General features: G+C 39.1%; 2 long non-coding RNA genes across 3 annotated transcripts in view; both read left to right on the top strand.

The window, feature by feature from the left end:
* Window positions 1-48: 48 nt before the first annotated feature.
* On the top strand, window positions 49-7,132 carry LOC120298674. 2 transcript variants are annotated; one of them, XR_005554171.1, is made up of 3 exons: window positions 49-382; window positions 1,133-1,257; window positions 3,540-7,132. It is a non-coding gene; the product is annotated as an uncharacterized LOC120298674 (long non-coding RNA). The 2 variants fall into 2 exon arrangements; XR_005554170.1 differs by having other exon boundaries at window positions 1,133-1,222.
* A 7,900-nt stretch (window positions 7,133-15,032) lies between these two features.
* Window positions 15,033-18,230, top strand: part of LOC120298676 — a 32,069-nt gene continuing 28,871 nt past the window's right edge. Inside the window, exon 1 of the long non-coding RNA XR_005554172.1 lies at window positions 15,033-15,758. This is a non-coding gene — a long non-coding RNA (uncharacterized LOC120298676). The remainder of the gene's footprint in view (window positions 15,759-18,230) is intronic.

An 18,230-nucleotide genomic window follows, 5' to 3' on the forward strand; every position in this document is an offset into this window, starting at 1 on the left:
CCCAATAACCGTGTGCAATGAGAAGCTCCAAATCTGACCTCATTCCAATTTACACAAACTTTTTAAAAGGGCCAGAAGTGCAACTGAGATTTCTCTCCTCTTCTCCCCCCCCACTTCCCTGTGTGCGCGCCTGCGTGTGTATTTGTGGTTGTGTGCGTGCGCGCGAGAGACAGCACGCTAGACACAGACCTAGTATGAGGAGAGTGACTGAGCGTGTAAGGGGGGGGGAGAGAGAGAGAGAGAGAGAGAGCAGCCACGCGCCTGTGCGAAACTCTACTCCAGAAAGGGGTGGGAAAGAGACATCTCTGCCCGTTATATTAGAGGGGGATGGAGAAAGGACGCATTCTGTGCTGGAAGCTTCAGTATCTGCATAAAAGTAAAAGTGAGTACTTGCCTTCCCTCGCCAAGAAAAAAAAAAAGACACGTGCTTTTGTTTTATCTTATTCTGAGACTTGATGAAGAAACACACCATTCGCCGCCAATACAATTAGTATCCTCACCCTCTTACATTTTTTCCTAAAGATCCATGCGAGCAGGGCATGTTTTTTCCAATTAAAAGATTCTGACTTGTATTATATCTAATTAAATCTACAAACCAGTATTTACACTGTAGAATACTTGCTTCTTTGCAGTATTGTTCTTCAAACACCGCAGCTTCCTGTCTAGTTCCTCCTGGTCTGCCTGATAAATGTTGTCAATCGGCTGAAGCTCTTAACCTTCCCCCGTCCCTCCCTCCCCCCCAGAAGGCCTAGAATCTAGATGGATTAGATTGTACAAGGGGCAGTGTTGTATTTCACAAATTACAATATGGAGAGCAGTTCCTTCTCCTGTCCCTTTGCTCCTTCCCCCATCATCTTGGGGAAGGCAAAAACCCCTGGGAAAGATCTGATCCAGCAGACTTGTAAACAGAACAAAGATTGGTTTACAGGGCAAATAATGCAATTAGTATCATATAGTTTCCTGCGTTTCTCACTGCTGTTCAAATATGTTACATCTTAACTTTCTAGTTCCCCTGTATATTCCCTGATCTCTATTAATTCCATGTGAATCAAACAGGCTTAGCAGTACTCATTAAATCAATGTATGGGGATGAATTATGTGCTGAAAGACCATTATCCCTTTCGTCTATTAGTATTGACAGCAACTAACAGTGGCCCTTGAAGACTTTTTACCTCAAAATGCCAAGATGAAACTGATGCTTCAATATGTGTACAGTATCTAGGTATGTGTCTAAAGTACAAACCCTTCACAATAAAGGTATGTATGTTTGTGTGTTTGTGTGTGTGTGTGTAGATAGATAGATAGATAGATAGATAGATAGATAGATAGATAGATAGATAGATAGATAGATAGATAGATAGACAGATAGATATAGATAGATATAGATATACATATAGATATAGATCAGTGGTTCTCAACCTGTGGGTCGGGACCCCATTTGGGGTCGAATGGCCATTTCACGGGGGTCGCCAAACAACGCAGTCTGCCATTTTTTTCCCCCTTAGCTGTGCTACTCCCTTTTATTCTATTGGCTTTTGAAAGCCAATAGAATAGACTCTCTTGAATAGAGTTTAATTCTATTGGCTTTCAAAAGCCAAAAGGAATTGTCCAGGCTGTCTCTGCCCTGCTGAGCCCATCAAAAATCCCATTCTGCAAACGGTGCTGCACCAGTTGAGTAGTCCTCGACTTACGACCGGTTGAGTAGTACTTGACTTACGACTGGTTGGGGGGTCGCGGCATTAAAAAGATTGAGAACCACTGATATAGATAAAACAAATCTGAAGAATGAAAAATTGTGATCAAAAGACAAGGAGGCAACAGCACACCTGACTTTCCATAGTTGTAGCTAAACTGTAAACTTATGATTATAAGCCGCCTAGAGTTGCCTGGGCAAGATGGGCAGCACAGAAGTCTAATAATAGATAAACAAAATAAACTAGAGGAGTGGAATGGGATATCTTAGAGAGGATACCTGCCCCTTTCTTTATAGTGGTTTGGTCCACTATATTCAGAACCCACCTGAATTAGGTGGCATCACAGCAGCTGAAAGTTAGGTGTCCAAAACCCTCAAATCACTGGACTGATGAAAAATCTCTCCCTCCTTTTCTTCTCATCCTAAGTAATTAGAGATAATTATTTAGCTATTTATAAAGAGAAACAGAAAAGGCAATAAATACTGCTTTTTCCATATGTTTGGTCTGCTAGTGGGTCATCCTTGGGCCTATTCCACTTTTGGACTACTTTACTATAAAACCATTATAGATGTATTGTAGATAATGACTGGCCAGCCCAACAAAAGTTCAGATAGGCTGCCAATAATGTCAACTTCACACTGCTAATAAGCAGCATTCCAGTTGCTATTTATGTCAGTTTAAGCAAATATTTGAAACCATGGAGCCAGAGTGTTGAGGAGACAGAAACTGCTCCCAAGTCACAAAGCAGGCAGAAAATAATTTGCAGAAATGTTGATTTTTCATTTTACCAAACATTTTTTCTAAACCAAATGATATAAAACAGCAATACACTGTCTGAAGAGAAGCATTGTAAGAGACTGATCGCACCGGATAGTAGTATCATATGTCTAAAAACTACTTTCTCAACCCCGTCGCCCCCACCCAAGAAGCCTACTGACTATCAATGGAAATAATTCTGAACTAGATGTGTAGGGATCTTATTTAATAGAAGACTATTGCCTATGTTCCGCTCCTAATAAACTGCATCTAAGTAATTAATGTATGTTAAATAGAATTGGTACTGTCTTACAAAACTAATTTAAACTATCTGTTCAGTCTCATAAAAGAAATCATATTTTTATAAAATTATAATAAAGTAAAAGGAATATAATTAAGGGAATCCCAGGCCATCTTCCAAGACCTTAATCATACAATCAGTAAAATTGTATTCAAATATTAACATTGTATTAAAGTCATTAAATCAATCTCCAATCGTCATTTTTTATGAGAATAAACAGATAAAATGCTACCAATTCAGGATTGGTTCAGGTTAGCCAGCCTTAAATATAGTTTCATATATTAAGGGCTATTGAGCTCTTAATTTGTTGGCTCTTGATGCACAATATGATATATGGAATAAGTTTGTAGCTGGAATAAAACATTCTTTAATTTAAAAAGAGTATTAAAAACAAGTAATGCACTACCAATTACATTTAGATTGGATATTTTCCTAAATACATCTGTCAGATTTTTTGTATATGTTTTAAAAATGTTATAATGCATGTATAAGATATCAGTTGAAGTTATCCATTTTCTAAAGGATGGCTTTCTAAATCTTATTTCTAGATCTAGATAAATCATCTAACTTTAAGCTCATAAAGCTAAACGTTGTATTGACAAAGTCTGGTCACTGTCTGCAATGTACCCATCTGTAGGACAATTATAACAAACATATTCATGCCCTCATTGTTTTTAGACTGCTTTTAAGTTCAATAATTATTTTCTTTAATTGCTACTTTTGTTGTTGCTACCAGATGTGAAATTTCTACCTGATTTTATTGTTTTTAAACTGTTTTAAATCCTTAGGCCTTCAAATGGATTGAAAAGTTGGGATTAAGAGCATCATCTGGGGAAGGTGTGTCAAAATGTTCAGATAGAGCATGAGTGTCAAACTTGATCGCTTCACATGACATATTGTGATGTATTGCAACTATTTTTGCCTTTATAGAGCCGAGGTGGGTATGGCTTGCACTTGATGCATCTGGTCTGCTGGCTGCCAGTTTGACACCCCTGAGATAGAGGTCACAGCAGTGCAACCCATTTGTATGTGTGTCAAAACACATGCATTTCCAAGGGTGTAGGGTTTGCATCAGTTCCATGACTGGCTTTTTTTTTTTTTTAACACTTCCTGAGAGATACCACTGGAGAGTATATATATGTTTTAACATATAAATCAGGCTGCACAACTTAACAGCACTTCAGTTTCTTGCTTTTCATTTACAGAAATAGAATACTGTATACAAAATTATTTGCCTACATTCTGTTGTAATGAAATTATACAAAAATGAGGTCAAGCAAAATATTTAGAACGAAATGTTTTTGAAAGAAAGTCCATTGGAATTCCTAGGTAACTATGATAATTTGAACCAAGGAATCAATTCAATGTCTTATTTGTTTATTTGCCTATTTAATACATTTATATGGCTGCCTATTTCATATGCATGATTCTGTGCAGTTAACATGTATGCTGACACCCATTCCTTCTCCCTCCTATGTAGTGTCCCTATACATGTCCCACATCTTCTCTAGCGTCTCTGCAACTCTGCAGATGGGAAGATGGGTAGATGCCATAAAGTATTTACCCCGCCAGAAGCATTGATTCTGCTCTGGATAAATATACTTAGAAATATCTTCAAATATTCCAGTAATACAAAATGACAGTAATTTTACTGGCACCATTGTTTTCTAAGTACCCAGTCCTAAATCCATTTACATTAAAATCCCATTTGTGTAAATGATATTAATTTCTAAGAAAGTGCATTTAGGAATTCTGCCTAAGTGCTTACTAAGCCCACTGGAATAAAAAGCCTGCAAAGATGCAAATCAACTACTAAATTTCTTATGCTACACATATAGCAGTAATTTCACCGTGAACATATCCAACACCTAAATACAAGCATATATTTTCTTTTGTGTACTGCCCCTTTCACAAACATTATTCAATAAATGCAAGTATAACTGAACATAGTCAATATTAGTTACTAATGAATACATCCTAGCAACTCTAACATATGTTTGTAAGGTTTAATTTCAGCCTCATTTTTTTCTCCAGTCCTGGCTAGTTTATTATTCTAGAAAAATATATTTTGAAGTAGATTGACCCACTGTACTCACTATTTATTGGACATACTGCTGTGGGATCATTTACACATACGGTAAACCATAAATTATGTTTATGCCACAATTATTGGGTTCACTTATCATGTAAGCTAAAATCAGCCTAAAAGTATATATCAAATCAAATGAAATCGTTATTATGGTCAAAGACTAGCATAAGCCCAAAAGTATATTCATTCAATAAGATGAAAACACAAATTAGGGTAAGGAATGTATTATTCACAAGTGAACAGTGGGAATTAACACAATCTGAGTTCAGCTGATAATGCAGAATCACCTATTATAACTGCATCTTACCTGAAACCTTACAACAGAGCAAAATTACTAGGAAGGGGAATTGAAGGAGAAAGTAACAGATAAGAAATTACTCAACACTTTCTTTCCCTTACTGTCCTTCTGCTTCCAAAGAACTTACCTATCATACTGCTTTGTAATTAAGAACACACACACACACACATATACACATATGTACACATGCATGTGTGCATGCATGCATGTTACATTTAGTTCAGTGCTTATTTGGAAAGTGTAAGACAATAACACACATGAATCAACTGAGACACATCTGTTTTATGTGCTAAATAGAATATGATATTTACTAGTAATAATCAGGATGGTTGGGTTTATACTTTTGAGCACAATCAGCTTTCAAAGTTGTTGTAAGAAGGCACTTTAGTATGTCCAATCTGCCCTGATTCTTCAACATATTCATTTATAGCTGCTATAATTGATCCAGGCATGATAACTGTTGCCAAGAAAAGCATTAATATACAATTTTTTGAATGAGCATAACAATCTATGACCTGGTTTCCATGTTGTGCTAAGGCATGATTTGTTTAGCAATGGTTTAGAAAATAAATTACAACTGGGTTATTAAAAACCCTAACTCCAAGATTCACCCATTAGATTTAGCCAAACTAAATAAATACGTGGTGATTTACTATATGAACTCAGCCAGAGAATTATCATACACGCCACATTATGAATTTACACTGCTGGGTAAGCATATATTATTCTATATAAGTGTAAGCTGTAATAACTTAAGTAGCAGCTTTATCTTCATAATGAATGAGACAAGCAGGCTCATCATTCATTTTTATCCACCATCTATTGGAGAAAGCATAATTTTCAAGGGGTAACTAAGAGTCTGTGACTGTTGTAGGAAGGATAAGTGGTGAAAGGCTTCTGAAGAATACACCACCATAAGGTTTTTAAATTACGCTTTTTTTTTTTTTTGCTTCCTGGATAGCCTTAATCTTGGAAGTTTGTATGTCCCCAGTGTATTTGCTTGTGCTGGTCTTTCAGGAGATCAGACTGTAACCTGAAAAGGGATAAAACTCTTCACTCTTTTCAGTTACTTTGTACAGATAAACTCAGTGCATCATCTGCATATAAAGACAATTTATAGTGCATTGTGAATAAAGCTTCTAAATTGAAGACATTTTTGTCTTACAATTTAACAGCTTTATCTACCCACAATGTACCATAAATTGCAATATATTTAAAATCAGTTGTTCTAAGTCATAAATTTAGGTTGCAAATGTAAACATTTTGAATAGTGCAGAAGATACATTGTAAGCTATTCATTCACTTCTTTCTTTGGGTAATTTAAATTAACAATTGTTCATTTATAGTTTTTTTAAAAAAACAGTAAGTGGGATCAGTAGCTTAGTGATTAAATCTATCAATAGTGATGCTGTTAAATAGTATCTTGGAATCTAAAAGAATGGGAATGTGTGGTTTCAGTTCTGAAATACAGTTCCTGTATTTCATTGGTAGTTTGTGGCGATCAATTTACTGAAGTTCCCTGTTCACAGTTGGATCTTTCATTGTTTATTAGGCTGCTTGGCAATTATGTCATAAAACAGATCACTAGGTGGCAGTACAAAGCCTCCTCTGTAAAGAGTTAAGTTATGGAAAAATTTGGACACAATTAACGCAAGGTATTTTTTCCCTGAGTTATTGAACAGAATTCAGTTACATGTTTCTGACATGCAAATGTTTTTACAAACACTTTCTTAAGAGAAAATACTCTAATTAATTCAAGGGTTTGTCTAGATGTAAGTAACTCACTTCATTTTCTGCAAAACAATAGCACTTATCAATTATGATAAAACATAAAATTCTGTAAAAGGGTCAATCTTCAACCTATCTTTTGATACTGAGATGTAATAATAATAATAATAATAATACACCCCAGACTTAACAATTGTCATAAGAAAGACAAAAAAGTCTGGATAGTGGACGTGGCAGTGCCTGGAGACAGCAGAATAGACGAGAAAGAACTGGAGAAGATAACAAAATACAAAGACCTACAAATAGAAATAGAAAGACTGTGGCAAAAGCAAGCAAGGGTAGTACCAATAGTAATAGGCTCCTTGGGTGCAATCCCAAAACAACTGGAGCACCACTTGAACACCATTGGCATTGACAAATTCGCTATTAGTCAATTGCAAAAGGCGGCCTTACTAGGAACTGCTTCCATCCTGCAATGATATCTGTAATACCATCAAACATCCACATCTGCCTATCCCAGGTCCTGGGTAAGGACTTGATAGGGTCACAAAAATGCCAAATCCAGTCTGAATATCTGGCTGAGTATGCAATGATTAATAGTAATAATAATAATAATAATAATAATAATAGTAATAATAGAGTTGGAAGGAAACCTGGAGATCTTCTAGTCCAATCCCCTGCTCATGCAGGAAACCCTATACTGTTTCAGACAAATGGTTGTCCAGTCTTTTCTTAAAAACTTCCAGTGTTGGAGCATTCACAACTTCTGGAGGCAGGTTGTTCCAGTGATTAATTATTCTAAGCGTCAGAAAAATTCTCCTTAGTTCTAGGTTGCTTCTCTCTTTGATTAGTTTCCATCCATTACTTCTTGTCCTGCCTTCAGGTGCTTTGGAGAATAGCTTGACTCCCTCTTCTTTGTGGCAACCCCTGAGATATTGGAACACCTCTATCATGTGACCCCTCGTCCTTCTCTTCATTAAACTAGACATACCCAATTCCAGCAACCATTCTTTATATGTTATAGCCTCCACTCCCCTAATCATCTTTATTGCTCTTTTCTGTACTATTTCTAGAGTCTCAACTTTTTTACATCATGACCAAAACTGGATGCAGTATTCCAAGTGTGGCCTTACCAAGGCATTGTAAAGTAGTATTAACACTTCACGTGATCTTGATTCTGTCTCTCTGTTAATGCAGCCTAGCATTCTGCTGGCTTATATTTAAGTCATTGTCCACTAGGACTCCAAGAGCCCTCTCACAGTTACTACTATTGAGCAAGGTACCACCTATATTGTACCTGTGCATTTGTTTTTTCTTACCTAAATGTACGCCAATGCTCCAATTGCCCTAATGAATGACCTAAAAGGGGGGGGGCTGATGCTGATTAATCAATTAACAGAAAACAGGGAGTCTGTCTCTCAATCCCTCTCTGGAGGTAAGTCCATCTTGGATATAAAAGAGGAGTCATAACCTCCAATGAGGACCTAAACAGGATTTGGTGAAGCCTTTGGACTGAGGGAGTGAAGTTGGGAAAAGTAGCCAGGCAGAAATACTTCCCACCCCCCACTTCCCTCATGTACTCATACATACACTCACAACTTTATTCATAAGTATCCAAACTGGTGTTTTAGTTGTCTATAATAATTAAAACCACACCTTTTTTTTGTTTTTTTTTAGAATGATAGGTTTATTTGTAAAAAAATTATGTAATGTTGAGTTAATCTAATAAGATGATCTGTTTGTTTGATAATATTGATGTGATTAGTTATGAAAATTAACTGGATGAAATTTGAATTCTGTCAAATGGATTGAAATGATTTAAGGTTGGACTTTATTTTGTCATTTTAAAGAGATTGATTGATTGATCGATTAGATACGTATAGGATAGATTAATACTTTATTTTAAATATGGGATATTAATGGAAGAAATAAATAAGATCTATGATAAAATTAAGGAATTAGAATATATTTGGAAGGGATACCTGAACTGATAAGGTTTGTACTTAAAGTTATTTTGATTATGGTAGTGTAAATTTATAAAGCTTTAAAAACAGGTTTAGGTTGAATAAATTTAAGCTAGAATTGGGTTATTTTAAATAAAATACCTTACTTAAGGGAAAAAGAGAGGGATGTATTTGATGTATTCATTGAATTATGTATATATGTTTTGTTTGTGGATGTTTGACCACCCTAACACCACAGTGTGTCTTGAGTACTTTGTTTCAAAAATCAAAAAACCAATAAAACTTGTCTTAAAAAAAATAATTAAAACCACACCCTGGCATTTTTAAGAATGTGCCAACATCCAGAGGCAGCCTTGCTCCACCCAGGCTCTTAGCTTACAAAAGCAAATGCCAAGGCATGAATGGAGAGGTATGTGTAGGAAGAAAGGTGATAAGCAAATGGACAGGGAAGCAGAAGCAATGTTTGGAGATGAGCAGCTATGAACAAGCAGGCAAGAGGACTTTCACTCATCTGCCAGGACCATGAGCAACATACCCTGGTGGGAGTCCTGCCCGCATCATAGACCTTTGCCAGGAGCTCAGTAGCAACCAGAGAAAGAACTACCACATTGAGGCAGCACTTCATCCCAATTAATATAAGAACTTTTGGAAGAAGGCAAAGGTTGTAAGCCACTTTACAGACTTTTTGAGACTATTATTTACTTGGCAACATCATCTTGCAAAGCCTAAAAGAATAGAGAGCAATAGTCTGTTGTTGGAGAAAGCGTGTGCTGCAATAAGCATGTGTATAGATTTGTTGGGCTGCGGTGTGTCCAGTTCTTAGAAAGCAAAGAATCCTCATATGGATCACATAGTCCATATCTTTCCATTTCAAAAAATCCCAAAAGCACTGGTAATTTTGGACAGTTGGACAGTTCTCAGAATTGGAGCATTTAAATATGAGTGAAGGGTTAAAGGGTGCCCCGGGGGAGGGGAATACGTGCCTTCAAGTCCATACTGATCCTGGCAACTGCCTGTAGAAGTCTCTGCAGTTTTCTTGGGAAGATTTTAGAAGTAGGCTACTTCCTAGGGCTGAAAGCGGGTGACTGGCACAAGGCAGGACTAGCACTCGGGGTCTCCTGATTTCTAGCCTGGTCCCATAACCACTAGTTCAAACTAGCTTTCTAAAAGGTTGATATTCCATTGAAATGCTAGTTTCAGCAGAGGAAATAATGCAGTCCTCAGATAGTTTCATCCACACCATAAAGCAGCTCATTTGGGTTTATTGCATTATATGAACTTGAATATGATTTATAAACAATGGCTTAAGAATTAATATGTTGTATCAATCCAGCTTATTGTGATTTATTGAATAAAGCAAACCACAGCTTGTTAGTTATTCTTGCTTGGAGGTCTCCGTGGCTGCATATGCAGGTCATGAACAGAACCACTTGTACACTTAGGTGGTAAATGGGGTAGGAAGATTGTAGATTAGTGGGAAGTGACATTAGTAGTTTGCCTCCTGGTAAATGGGTGCTGGATGATGTCTCCCAACCGCCATAGCAGCCATTTTAAGCATGATCGTGGTTTTAGATTTTGCTGTCTTAAGGCTGGGGAACCCCAGACAAGGGTGCGGCATAGATCAGTACTTCATTATAAATATTTCCACCTGTACATATTTTATCTTTTTCTTTGCTTTATTTGTAAAGATGCCCATTCACTCAGTAATACAAGACAGCTTTTAAAGGAAGAAAGAAACAAAAATACAATTAAATCTTAAATCACTCTTTCAGCCCAACCCACCTCACAGGGTTGTTGTGAGGAAAGTAGGAGGGGGAAGGTGTAATGGGTATGCCTCCTGCCTTGAACTGTTTGTAAAAATAATAAGAGTGGAATATAAATAAATAAAATTACCTAAAAATGATTAAAAACGCAACTGAGAAAATTCAAATGCTTAGGCAAACAAGTATTTTGAGCTCTTAGCTAAACCATACATAGTTTTATACATTATTGTGAACATTGGTGAACCTTTCTCAGTAGGCAACTGGCAACCATTTAAATTATTTTTACATAGGGGATACCTGGGACTCTCAGGAGGCACCACATACCATCCATGTTGCTGTATGCTTGGACCCACTGTAATTTTCTAGTCTTTCTTCAAAAACCACTTCACAATAAGCACATTGTGGGAACATTACAATAATCTAACCTGGGCATTACTTTATTAGTTTAGTATTTTTCAACCTTGGTAACTTGAAGATGCTTATATTTCAGCTCCCAGAATTCCCTGGCCAGCATGCAATTCACACATCTTCAAGTTACCAAGGTAAATCATGCTTTAGTGCCTGAGTCACTATAGCTAAGCCTCTTTTCTCCAAATAGAGATTGAAGGAAAGGCCATTAATGTTACATGGTTATCAAGCAATAATGCTGAATCCAGGAGGATCCCCAAGCTACCTTAGTGCCAGCTCAAAGCAGAGTGCAAATTCAACCATAAAAGGAATTTTCATTTGTTTATAGTAAGTTTTAACAAATTCATATAAATGTTTTGTTGGATGGTTGTCCATAAAACCATCTAACTTTGGTTTATTCAATCAGTCCTGTATGCCTTGAATTAATTGGCCCCTAAAACTACAAATTCCTGAAACATCTCTTTTAAAACATCCTGCTTTTTAATATAGCTTTGTTCCTTTGATCATATTTGCTTTCACATGTAGGATCTCAGTAAGGGTACAAAAAATTCAGGGGAGACCATTTTCCCCATTATTCATCCCAATTAGAAACTCTTTTATCTGAAATGCTTTTTATTCACTGTCTGAGTTCACAAAACATACAGGGCTAAAATGTGGTTAGTTTGTGGATTAATTTCATATAAACCATTCAAAAATTTTAGGGCTGATCTCATCAGATAAGAGGAAAGGGATTGCTACCTTAAGAATTCACTGCATTCCACGGTTTAAAACAGGGCTTGATTCCAAATGACTATTTAGGATTGCGACTTTTAAGTAGCATAATTTAGGAAGCTACTGAGTTTGAGAATTGTAGCCTAAAAGGTGTACAACTCATTACTCTGCAAGCTAGACTGGTGTCAGCCCTGTTCCTGCGCCCTGTCAGATGTTTCCCAAGGTGGAAATCACTGTTAGATCTCTGTTGCTTCTAAACTGCCAAGCGGAAAAGGGTAATAATTATCTGAAACTCTCTGCACAGGAAAGAAGGAAAAGAAGGTCGGGCCGTCTGCAGCTCCAGCTCAGCAGCTCTGACCCCACTCAGTCCAGGCTCTCCACCCACATTTTCCTGTTTTCTCCGGAGGGGGTGGCGGCGAGGTCACCGTCCCAGAGAAACTGCAAGAGGGAAGCGGCAGCTGCTGGGAGGCGAGGAGCCGCGAAGGCACCTGCCGAGGCCCGCGCAGAGGAGAAAAGGAGTCGCTCCCTGGCGCTAAAGAAGCGCGGCTTCGCCCAACGGGACCGGAGGCGGAGCCGGACGGGCGCGCCACCCAGAAGAGCACGCTCGGCGGCCGCGCGGTGACCTAGCTTTGGCAGCGCCGAGACGGTTGGCTTCTGCCTGGCGCGACGCGCAGCGAATGGGAAAGCCCGCTTTACCCGGGGCCAGAGCGAGGGAGCGTCAGTCAGTCTCCCGCCCCCCCGTATCGCAAGAGGCGTCGTCACGCCAGGCGGGCGGCGCGAGGGAAAAACCGCTTCGGCGGTGGCGGAGACGCGACTCTTCGCCGAAGGATGAGCGAGCGCTTCGTGAAGCATTTTTTATAAACCTTCGCCGACTCCCCCTCACTGGTTCCGTCTACTGACTCGCTCTTAGAAGCACATCGCCCTGGTGACGGGGGATTACTCTCTTAAACAACCTGCATGTAGATACTCCATCCCAATAGATACCCCCGCGAGCAAAAGACCGCCCGTTTTAGACTGTAATTATGGAAGCCAATTATTCCTCAATTTTTAAGCCACAGGCTCAGAAGACGGTACGCTGGCGTCTGCGTTTCAGTCATGCAAATACATTCAGGCAATTCTTTTTTGGGGAGCGCGCAAAGCCCGACCAAACAGCCTCGCTGAGTGCTCCCCAGTAAATCCGCGTCAGCTTGCGCAGCAACTTGATTTCCAGGGCACTCCTGCCCGAGTCGAGCGTCGGCAACAACCTTTCGCCTGCCAAACTCTTCCCGCTTCCCTCCTCGTTTTCAAAGCCGGTGGGGTTTTTTGTTTTGTTTTGTTTTTTGAGCAAACAGCGAGGCGGGAAGGCAGCGCGGACTGCCGCGAAACGCCACGCGACTCCTGGCCGACGATCGCAAAGGGGCGTGGAGCGCTGGCTCTCCCGCTGGACGAGAGTTGCAGAAGCGCGCTCTCCTGACCGGATTTGCCGCCTAAGTCATGGGACTCCAAAGTTAGCGATTTTTAAGTCTTGTGGACTTCAACTCCCAGAAATCTCCGATCAGCCATGCACAGAAAACTATTCTGTACTAGCCAGGGAATTCTGGGAGTTGAAGTCTACAAATCTTAAAAGTTGTCAATGTCGGAGACCCCTTAGTGTGGCCCACCGGCCTCGATTATGTTGAGGGGGATACCATCTGAAGTCACCTCCCTATTTCTGCTTGGGCCTGAGCCTCAAGGAAGATCCAGTTAAATGACTTGTGGATGGATGCCTTTAGGGCAGTGGTTCTCAATCTTTTTAATGCCATGACCCCCAACTGGTCGTAAGTCGAAGACTACTCAACTGGTCGTAAGTCGAGGACTACTCAACTGGTGCAGCACCGTTTGCAGAATGGGACTTTTGGCGGGCTCAGCAGGGTAGAGACAGCCTGGACATTTCCTATTGGCTTTGAAAGCCAATAGAATTAGACTCTATTCAAGAGAGTCTATTCTATTGGCTTTCAAAAGCCAATAGAATAAAAGGGAGTAACACAGCTAAGGAAAAGGGGGAAAAAATGGCGGACTGCATTGTTTGGCGACCCCCGTGAAATGGTCGTTCGACTCCAAATGGGGTCCCGACCCACAGGTTGAGAACCACTGCTTTAGGGTATGGGTGAACCATGGCACCTGTCAATTTTTAGAATTTAAATCCCAGTTGTGCAATAATTGATACTGAAAGCAAATGTTTTGATGAAACTGACAAAAAAGTGGGGCTTTACCAGTCTTCCTGGAAGGTGGAGGAGGGAGGGAGGGAGGGAAAGTATATTTGGCCTACATTTTAGATAAAGTTGCCAAAGGCTTTCTCTTTTCTCTTTGCACATTAAACCTCCTTCTCCAAAGCTACCAATGCAAATATTAACCAGATCACCACCAATATATATGAGTCATTATAGTAAATTTTTATGATCTATTAACAATCACCTTGGTTAATTTGATTCAGCAGGATTGGACCTAGTGAAGCTGAATGGAAGAAATAGTAGGATAGCTATTGCACTAGAGCAGGCATCTCAAACTCACAATGTCACATGATGTCACGTGACGTATCACGACTTTTTCCCCATTGCCGGCAATGTGGGCACGGTTTCGGTGTGATGCATCCGGCCCGTGGGCCGGCAGTTTGACATGCCTGCACTAGAGTGCAAAATGAAAAGAAGAAGGTGGGGGAAGGAGAAGGGCAATCACAATCGTCTCCCTGTTGCCTCTGATAAAGCTACAAGTAGTCTTAAACGTAACAATCAAAATCATAACCCAAAAATATGGTTACAAATTATGGCGGTCATTAAGTGAAGCGCTCATGCAATTGGTTCGCTTAATAACCACCATCTCTGCACTCCCCATTGAAATTGTTAAGTGGGATTGTTAAAAAGAATATAGGTACAAGGAGGAGGAAGCCTGCAGGCCAGGGCCATAGTTCACACATGACCTTCCCTGGGCCTTCTCCATAACAAGACCCTCCTTGCAGATTCCAGCCCCACTGGGTCCCACACCTTTGCCCCACCCCCACCGCACTAAACACCTTGTTCCACTTTTCCAAAGATTTCCCTTTGAAAAGAAAACTGGCTTACTGACTTGCAAGAATTGCAACCATTTCCAAAATGACACCTGCTTCCTGGATGGAACCATGTGGCCTCTGTACAACAGGAAAGCCACGCAGCAAATAGACCAGCTGTCCTTAAGACAGGCATTCTTCAGAAAAGATAAATGAAGTGAGGCACGATGGGATGGATGAAGTCCAAGGGTGTGGCACTCAGTGGGATGGGAAGCAGGCCCAAGCCTGTGGAGACCCAGCTGGATGGGAGGTAAGCCCAAGGGGTTCAGGTGGGTAGGATGGAGGGGGCAGAAGATAGGCAGGTGAGGGCAGCTGCAGTGTCTCTGCCATTGGTTGTGAAGGTGAGAGGATTGCAAAGCATCTAAATTTTATTCACATGACTGCAGGTGCTCTTTAGTGACTATCACTTTGGGTCCACATTTTCAACATTTACTGAATAAATGATGATAAGTTGAAGACTACCTGTAGTTGGATGTCACTAGCAGTCAAGTTTGAACTGAAGCAATCGTCACCAATTAGGGAGTTTACCCCAACCTTTGTAAGCCGCCTAGAGTCGCCTTGAAGTGAGATAGGCAGCCAACAAATCTAATAAATAAAATAAAAATAAACCTGATGACTGCTCCATACAATCTAGCAGTGACACCCCCTGCATTTGTGCAGCACTACAATCCTGTCCTTTCAAAATCCAGAGAAGGAACCAGATCCATTAAACCCATAAAGTGCAGGGGGCTAAATATTTACCATTATGGGAGCTCCATCTTGAGACAAAGTGAGCCAGCCAAACAAACAGTGTGGAAAAAAGATCTTTATCACTAATAACAAACTCACCTGTCAAAGTCTTTGTTGCATAATATTCAGGGTAAAGTGCTCCTGAAATAAAGATATAATACTGTACATATGAAGCTGTCAACTGTCAATTCAGGAAAGTTGCTGTGCCTTGAAAAGTGGCTCAAGAAATACAGAAGTAGGATGATAGTAGTTGCAGGTAGGAACACTCCTTGGTTTATAACTATTTAGTTGAAGACTTGTGTAGGAAATTAATTAAATTAGGCAGATCAACAGCTAGAAGGATCCTGGTTACTGCTACTAATCATAGGGTGAACTACCAATGTTCCAAGTCATGCAGTGACTTAGCAAAGGACTGATTCCCTTTACTTAAAGTGAATGTATACCTCTACATCCCAGCACATATTTTGCTGGGAACATTGATATGTAGGGCTATGTTTGCAAGTCTTAAAATGCATGAAAAGGCTCTATAAATAATGTTTAAGATTATTGCATAAAATGTTTTCAGTTCAATTTGTGAGAATTTAAACAGATGCTTGCTATTTGTGAAGATGAAAATTATGTGCAGCATCCAATTGACCCAGCAACAAGAAATGCAAGAAACCTATTTATATTTAAGTGAAAAAAGAATTAGCTTGCTAGCAATGTGGACAAAGTGTTATGTGTGAAACTTTCAGGCATGGTAGTTTTAGAGTGGGGGGAAAAAAGGGGAGTCAAGAAGGCTGTTTCCATTGATCCATCAGATCTTTAGATAAGAATTCTTTTAATTAAGCAGGTGAGTGCGCTTTAAAAAATAATTTCAATGAATTGCTGTATTGTCATGATTTTTCTGTCATCCTTATTCATGCTTGAATTTGTAGTTGATATGAAATATCTGCTCGAAGCAGTATGAGCCAGACAGTTCATTCCAAATTTCGATTTATAATGACGACATCCAATGTTTGGAGCAAGTCTGCCAAATGCAACTGAACTTAATTTTTATTTATTATTAAGAGAAATGAAATACCAATAAAGGAGAAATGAAATAGCTGTAGCTCAATAAATATTACAGTGAGTGAGCAGTACCAGACTGGAAACCTAGTTTAAACTGTGGTTATATTTTAATGGAACATTCAAGGTGTTAGTATAAAAAATATTTTCCATGGACAATGTGGTGGTATGCAGTCAAAAAAATATACTTAAAGAAATAGCTATGTTCTACCTTTCATTACATAATTCAAGGTAGTTTCCATAAATCAAGAGACATACAATAATGTGATATATAAAATAAATTTATCTATAATTTCCACAGCTTTCTAAAATCTGACTTGGCTTTATGTTTTTGCTGCTTTTTTTGCTGGCTTTCAGGCCTTGTTGGTAGTACTGTAATGCTCTAATTCTTCATCCCTGGGGCCCTAGAATTGCAGCCTAAGATTGATTTAGAAACAGGGATGGAACTGGCTCAATCCCTTTAGAAAAGTCTTCCATTAGAATGAATCAACCCCAGAAAAGGGCTTCTGTCTTTTGCCTGTTAACCTAATAGATCTTACCGCAGTCCCATTAACAAGGTGCCTGCGGAGATCTCAAGCAGGTCTCTTTTTTGAGAAAAGAACACCTGTGCCAGGAAGAGTAGTGCATTCCTTTGCTGAAAAACGGATTGTTCTGTCTTGATCAAAACAATGTTGACCTGGCTAAGTCATGATTTCAGTCAGTGTACCCCATCCTTTATCCTTCCAGCATTCTTTTTTGTCCTGTGAATTGTACTATAAATCTGAAAAAGAAATTAAAAATTGGAATTAAACAGAATATATCATCAACTGTTCTTACAAACAGCAGAAGCTTTTATTATTTTTATTTACCAGTCAGAAAATGTTCAGTTATTACAATATCTACAGTATATCTCAGGAAGAATGTTATAGAAGGCCAGGTGCTGTGTTATCATTTATTGTTTTGCCTGCAGTTGGAATAGCTGGTGTCAGTTAATAGTTTACTTGCTATCAAGTATGTTATTTCCTTTTTGCTGTTTCCTGACTTAGTTCTAGAACATTGTACTATTGAACAGGCGTGCATGTGCATTAGAGGCTGAATTTTAATGCCACTGCTTATTTGGAAATTAAGCCATTTATGGTTTAGAGATTAACGCTTGTACAGTAGGTGAATTGAGCATTATTATTAATATTTTCTTCCATGTTCAGGAACAGCATAATGTATGGAGTCAAACAGTGCCTAGAAGCAGAAAAACAGCTTCATGAACAGGCCTACTGACACCTCTTTTCTCTCTATTTCTAACAGTTTTCCCCAAGTATTTTTCCTACCTATGGCATTCAAAGTATGCTCCTGCTTTGAACTCTGCAGGGGAAAAAGCAGCTGCTAAAGGCAATTGGCACAGAAAGCAGTGTGCAGACAAGTAGTAATTACTGGATTTTTGAGATCGGATTCTTTGCTCAAAGTCTGCTTAAAATAAATGAGTGTTGAGGATCATATTTGCATAACATTTAACATACAGTTTTTGTCCTTACAAACTGGTTTTAAAATGTGCATGGGTGTATTCCTTTTACTACATTGAACATACAAATCATGTTCATTTATTTTGTGTTTGGACTTCAACTACAGGTGAAAACCGGACCATTATTTCATGAGGGAAATGGGGAATTTTCGTTCAGTCAGTTCATTTCTTCTTTGTAGTGTACTC

This window comes from Crotalus tigris, unplaced genomic scaffold (genome assembly GCF_016545835.1).
Source record: "Crotalus tigris isolate CLP2741 ecotype Arizona unplaced genomic scaffold, ASM1654583v1 scf7180000024119.3904262, whole genome shotgun sequence".
Taxonomy (NCBI): Eukaryota; Metazoa; Chordata; class Lepidosauria; order Squamata; family Viperidae; genus Crotalus; species Crotalus tigris.